Source organism: Caretta caretta, chromosome 2 (assembly GCF_965140235.1).
Source record: "Caretta caretta isolate rCarCar2 chromosome 2, rCarCar1.hap1, whole genome shotgun sequence".
In the NCBI taxonomy this organism is placed as follows: Eukaryota; Metazoa; Chordata; order Testudines; family Cheloniidae; genus Caretta; species Caretta caretta.
Window position 1 is genome coordinate 271,594,293 of NC_134207.1, and position 6,248 is coordinate 271,600,540.

Sequence of the window (6,248 nt, forward strand, 5' to 3'; positions counted from 1 at the left end):
CACTTGTCATCGTCTCGGCCTGTTGGTAAATGACAAAAAATCCACATTAGTTCTGGTACAGAGGATAAAGTTCATCGGAGCGGCGTTTGACTCGACCTGCGCCAGGGCGTTCCTGCTGCTGGAGAGATGCAGGGCACTGACAGACCTCATCGCAGACGTCTCTGTTTCTCCTGACCACCCCCAAGGTTTGCATGCGCCTCCCAGGTCACATGGCAGCATGAACATATGTGGTGCGCCACGCCAGGCTCCAGATGCAACCCCTGCAGCAATGGCTGGCGACGGTCTACTCCCAGTCCAGGAACCACCTGGAAAACCTCGTTACCATTCCTGTGATGGTGGACTGACCCTGGGAAAGTCCTGGAAGGAGTTCCCTTCATCAGCACTCCTCACTGAGTCAAGTTGGTTTCGGACACCTCGCACCTCAGCACCCTCCATACCCAGGGTATGTGGTCCCCAGAGGAAATGACACTACACATAAACATCAAGGAGTGCAGAGCATGCATGGTCTTCCTACCTTTCCTGTCGGGCAGAGGGGTCAGAGTCGTGACAGACAACACAGCCTCAATGTTCAACATCAACAGACAAAGGGGAGCGCAATCCTCGGCCCTCTGCCAAGAGGCACTCTGTCTCTGGGACTTCTGCATTAACCACAGAATCTACCTAGAAGTGTGTCACTTTCTGGATGCCAAGGATATGCTAGCAGATCACCTGAGCAGGGTCTTCACCTCTCACCACGAGTGTGTAGCCGGCACGATCTTCCAGAGGTGGGGAACTCCTCAAGTGGATTTGTTCGCCACCAGGCAGAACAGGAGGTACCACAGGTTTTGCTTCAGACGGGCAAGGGCTGGGCAAGTGCTCCCTCTCCAGTGCCTTCCTCCTGCTGTGGACAGGAAGCCTAATGTACGTGTTCCCTCCGATTCCGTTCATCAGCAAAGTCCTAGCAAAAATCAAGAGAGACAAGGCTCAGGTTATCATGTCGCTCCAGCATGGCCTTGCCCGCACTGGTTTGGGATGCTATTGAGCTTGTCAGTGATCTCTCCGTGGCCCCTGCCGAACCTACCGGACCTGCTGTCACAGGATCACGGTCGACTCTTGCACCCCAACCACACGTCCCTCCACCTCATGGCATGGATATTGTGTGGCTGAACCCTGAGGTACAGGCCTGTTCAGAAGGGATCCAGAGGGTCCTCCTTGAGAGTAGAAAGCCCTTGACTAGACAGACTTACCTGGGAAAGTGGACGAGGTTCTCCCGCTGCGTGGCCGAGTGGGGCATCTCCCCTTCGCATTCTTCGATGCAGTTGATTTTTAGACTGCCTGCTTCATTTGAGGAACCAGGGCCTGGCACACTCCTCTATCCATCTGGCGGCCATTTCTGCTTTCATCTGCCCATCCAGGGGCGAACGGTGTTCTCCCATGACATGATGGTCAGGTTCCTCAGAGGTCTCGAGACTTCTTTCCTCAAGTTTGGTCCCTGGCCCCTCAGGGGGATCTCAGCTTGGTTCTGTCCAGGCTCATGGGCGAGTCTCTGAGCTGCAAGTCCTGACCTCAGAACCATCGTACACAGTCTCCTATAAGGACAAGGTCTAGCTCCGGCCTCACCTGGCCTTCCTTCCCAAGGTGGTGTCTACTTTCCACATGAGCCAGGACATCTTCCATCTGGTCTTCTGCCCTAAACCCCATGAGACTAGTGAGGAGAGGTGCCTTCACGCTTTGGACATAAGAAGGGCCCTGGCTTTCTACCTAGATTGGACAAAGCCTTTCCGTAAGTTGACTCAGCTTTTCATCTCTACAGCTGATAGGATGAAGGGCCTCCTGGTGTCCACGCAGAGGATTTCTAACTGGATCACTGCTTGCATTCGGACCTGCTATGAGTTGGTGAGAGTCCCTCCACCGCTGATTGTCAGAGCCCACTTGACCAGAGAGCAGGCATCTTCAGAGGCCTTCCTGGCGCACTTCCCGATCCAGGTCATCTGTCAAGCCATGATGTGGTCCTCGGTGCACATGTTCAGAGCTCACCGTGCAATCACTCAGCAGGCCAGAAACGACGCTGGGTTCGGCAGAGCTGTGTTGCAATCTACATGTCCGTGAACTCCTACCCACCTCTAACGGGTACTGCTTGGGAGTCACCTAAGTTGAATGGACATGAGCAAGTACTCGAAGAAGAAAGAAAGCTACCTTTTCCGTAACTGGTGTTCTTCAAGATGTATTGCTCATGTCCATTCCACAATCTGTCCTCCTTCCCCACTGTCAGAGTTTCTGGTAAGAAGGAAGTGAGGGTGGTGGGAACCAGCAGTGTCCTATATATCGCACGCCACTCCAGGGGGAACAAGAGCCGGTCCCTTATGGATACTGCTGAGGGAAAATCTTCTGGTATTGGTGTATGTGGTGAGCACACACACCTAAGTTGAATGGACACCTCGAAGAACACCAGTTACCGAAAAGGTAACTGTCTTTTTCTTTGTCAGGTGATTCTGATATGCGAGAAGGATCATGATCACCCAAGAGATGTCACCTTGCTAGAGGTTCCAGAATCACTTGGGGCCCAACACAATCATGTAAGATGGCATATCCCCCGCCACCTCCTGGACCAGTGGTACTCTATGCCTTGGGGTCCACCTCAACCCAGGCTGGATCTTCTTACTGGCCCTACTGGGGACAATAGGACCAATATGTGCATTATCCTGAATTCATATGGTCCCATCAAGACTGTTATCATCCATCTCCACTGGGGCACCAGCCTGAACTCCTGGAGTCCATGGGGGAAAAAGCCGAATTTAATGGTACCGTCTTCGTCTTCTGACTGTGTGGTTGCCCCAGCATCACCATCTCCACCAGACGATCACAGTTTTAAGAGTTAAGAAAAGTTACTGAAGCCCTCTAGATTGCCCTTGAGGAAGTTCAAGAGTCATTCCACAAACTCGTGGACATTTTGCAGAGTACAGGGACCACTCTCAGTCAATGACACTATCCTAGACCTGGCCAAAGTGGTGTGGCACACTCCAGCAACACGTGGACCCACACCTAAGAGGGCAGAAAAGAGGTACTTTGTTCTACCCAAAGGAGTGATTTCTCTTCATACATCCTGCCCCCAGCTCCTTGGTTGCTCAGGCTGCTATGGAAAGGAATCAGCAACAACACACAAGATCTACCCTTTCAGATAAGGAGGCCAGACACTTGGACTTCCGAGGGAGAAAAGTATTTACATCTAAATACATCCTACAATTCCAAATAGCCAATTATCAGGCACTACTTGTGAAATATATGTTCATGAACTACTGCAAGATTTTGGAATTTAGAAAAAAATTCCCTCTGGAGGACAGAGCGCTATTCCAAGACCTTATTGACAGGGGTAATGTGATAGCCAGATCATCTCTTCGGGCCGCAGTAGATGCAGTTTATACTGCCTCTAGATCAGTGGTTTCCAAATGGTGGGTCTGGGGTCATGCCATCAGCGGCTGGGGTCACAGGTTCAATTGGCTAGATTTGCCCAGCAGAATGATTTTGTCCACCTCCAAATGTGTCTGCATCTGCTTCACAAACACTTGAGGAGGATGCTGTGATGAAGTGGGACTGTTCTTAATGTTTCCTCTGAATGCTGTAGGGGTGCCTCAGTTTCCCCTATGCATTTCTTAAGTCCCTAGGTGGTGGGATAAGGGGGTGTAATTGTTGCAGAGCAAAGGGCCAGTGTACATAAATGGCCGACACTATCTCCTGGCAACTGATGGCCTGGGCCCTTCCCCCCTGCAAGGTGATAGCTAAAGGGTTGGAGAACAAAGGAATCAGGTGACCTCCTGGCCCAGGAAAGGGACAAAGCACAGAGGAGGAGGGGCTGAAGAGCGAGTCAGTTGGGGCTGGCTGGGGACATGGAGTGAAGTGCAGATGTGGTTGTCTGGCTTACTGCCCCCCAAAATGGACCCGGCTGAGGGATCCTGTTCTCTGTACCTACAAGCTCTGTTTTAGACCGTGTTCCTATCATCTAATAAACTTCTGTTTTACTGGCTGGCTAAGAATCACGTCTGACTACGTAGTTGGGGGGCAGGACCCTCTGGCTTCCCCAGGACCCTGCCTGGGCGGACTCGCTGTGGGAAGCACACGGAAGGGCAGAGGATGCTGAATGCTCAGAGGTCAGACCCAGGAAGGTGGAAGCTGTGTGTGCTTTTTGCCCTGAAGACAGGCTGCTCACAGAGAGGAGATTTCACCAGAGTCCTGACTGGCTTCATAGGGAGCAGTTCCAAAGCACTGCCCGGGGACTCCGTGACAGATGCCATTTTGATCCACAAAATAGTGTCCTCTGCACAGTGTGATCTTACGTGCACTGGACATGCTGTATCACTCCATGAGGAGACAGCCTTTTTGCTCTACAAAATGGCAGCCTCTGCTTGGCTACGTGGAGGTCATTTTGCCATTTATACCATACACACCATCCGGCTGTGCAAGGATCAGCTGAGACTTGAACCCAGAAGATCCTTATAATCTGGGAGCAGCAGCCTTGTCAAGAAAGCATCCTCTGTGCTTGAGCTGGTAGGAGCCTGTGCTAGCATTTTCTGAGATGGGAGTCTGCAGTGGCTTGTGAGAGTCCATATCTTTTTCTCTGCCATCCTGAGCACTCTGTTCGCACTCAATAAAGAATAAGTGTAAGCTACTGACTCTGTGCTGCCCTGGTATCACCACACATGGCCTTCTTAACTCCTGATCTTACTTGCTTAACAGTGAATTGTGCATTCTGAGGAGGAAGCAAAAGTGCATTCTGTGGAATTGTGCATTCTGTGGGGGAAGCAAAAGTGGATGGGAATCTGGGAGGCAGTGACCATGAGTTGGTTGAGTTCAGGATCCTGACACAGGGAAGAAAGGTAAGCAGCACGATACGGACCCTGGACTTCAGGAAAGCAGACTTCGACTCCCTCAGGGAACGGATGGCCAGGATCCCCTGGGGGACTAACTTGAAGGGGAAAGGTGTCCAGGAGAGCTGGCTGTATTTCAAGGAATCCCTGTTGAGGTTACAGGGACAAACCATCCCGATGAGTCGAAAGAATAGTAAATATGGCAGGCGACCAGCTTGGCTTAATGGTGAAATCTTAGCGGATCTTAAACATAAAAAAGAAGCTTACAAGAAGTGGAAGGTTGGACATATGACCAGGGAAGAGTATAAAAATATTGCTCGGGCATGTAGGAATGTTATCAGGAGGGCCAAATCGCACCTGGAGCTGCAGCTAGCCAGAGATGTCAAGAGTAACAAGAAGGGTTTCTTCAGGTATGTTGGCAACAAGAAGAAAGCCAAGGAATGTGTGGGCCCCGTACTGAATGAGGGAGGCAAACTAGTGACAGAGGATGTGGAAAAAGCTAATGTACTCAATGCTTTTTTTGCCTCTGTTTTCACTAACAAGGTCAGCTCCCAGACTGCTACGCTGGGCATCACAAAATGGGGAAGAGATGGCCAGCCCTCTGTGGAGATAGAGGTGGTTAGGGACTATTTAGAAAAGCTGGACGTGCACAAGTCCATGGGGCCGGACGAGTTGCATCCGAGAGTGCTGAAGGAACTGGCGGCTGTGATTGCAGAGCCATTGGCCATTATCTTTGAAAACTCGTGGCGAACCGGGGAAGTCCCGGATGACTGGAAAAAGGCTAATGTAGTGCCAATCTTTAAAAAAGGGAAGAAGGAGGATCCTGGGAACTACAGGCCAGTCAGCCTCACTTCAGTCCCTGGAAAAATCATGGAGCAGGTCCTCAAAGAATCAATCCTGAAGCACTTGCATGAGAGGAAAGTGATCAGGAACAGCCAGCATGGATTCACCAAGGGAAGGTCATGCCTGACTAATCTAATTGCCTTTTATGATGAGATTACTGGTTCTGTGGATGAAGGGAAAGCAGTGGATGTATTGTTTCTTGACTTTAGCAAAGCTTTTGACACGGTCTCCCACAGTATTCTTGTCAGCAAGTTAAGGAAGTATGGGCTGGATGAATGCACTACAAGGTGGGTAGAAAGCTGGCTAGATTGTCGGGCTCAACGGGTAGTTATCAATGGCTCCATGTCTAGTTGGCAGCCGGTATCAAGTGGAGTGCCCCAAGGGTCGGTCCTGGGGCCGGTTTTGTTCAATATCTTCATAAATGATCTGGAGGATGGTGTGGATTGCACTCTCAGCAAATTTGCGGATGATACTAAACTGGGAGGAGTGGTAGATACGCTGGAGGGGAGGGATATAGGATACAGAAGGACCTAGACAAATTGGAGGATTGGGCCAAAAGAAATC

At 50.7% G+C, this 6,248-nt stretch overlaps 1 protein-coding gene across 8 annotated transcripts in view; it reads left to right on the forward strand.

The window, feature by feature from the left end:
- Window positions 1–6,248, forward strand: part of SMARCD3 (SWI/SNF related BAF chromatin remodeling complex subunit D3) — a 268,276-nt gene that overhangs the window by 56,384 nt on the left and 205,644 nt on the right. The gene's annotated exons all lie outside the window — the stretch shown is intronic.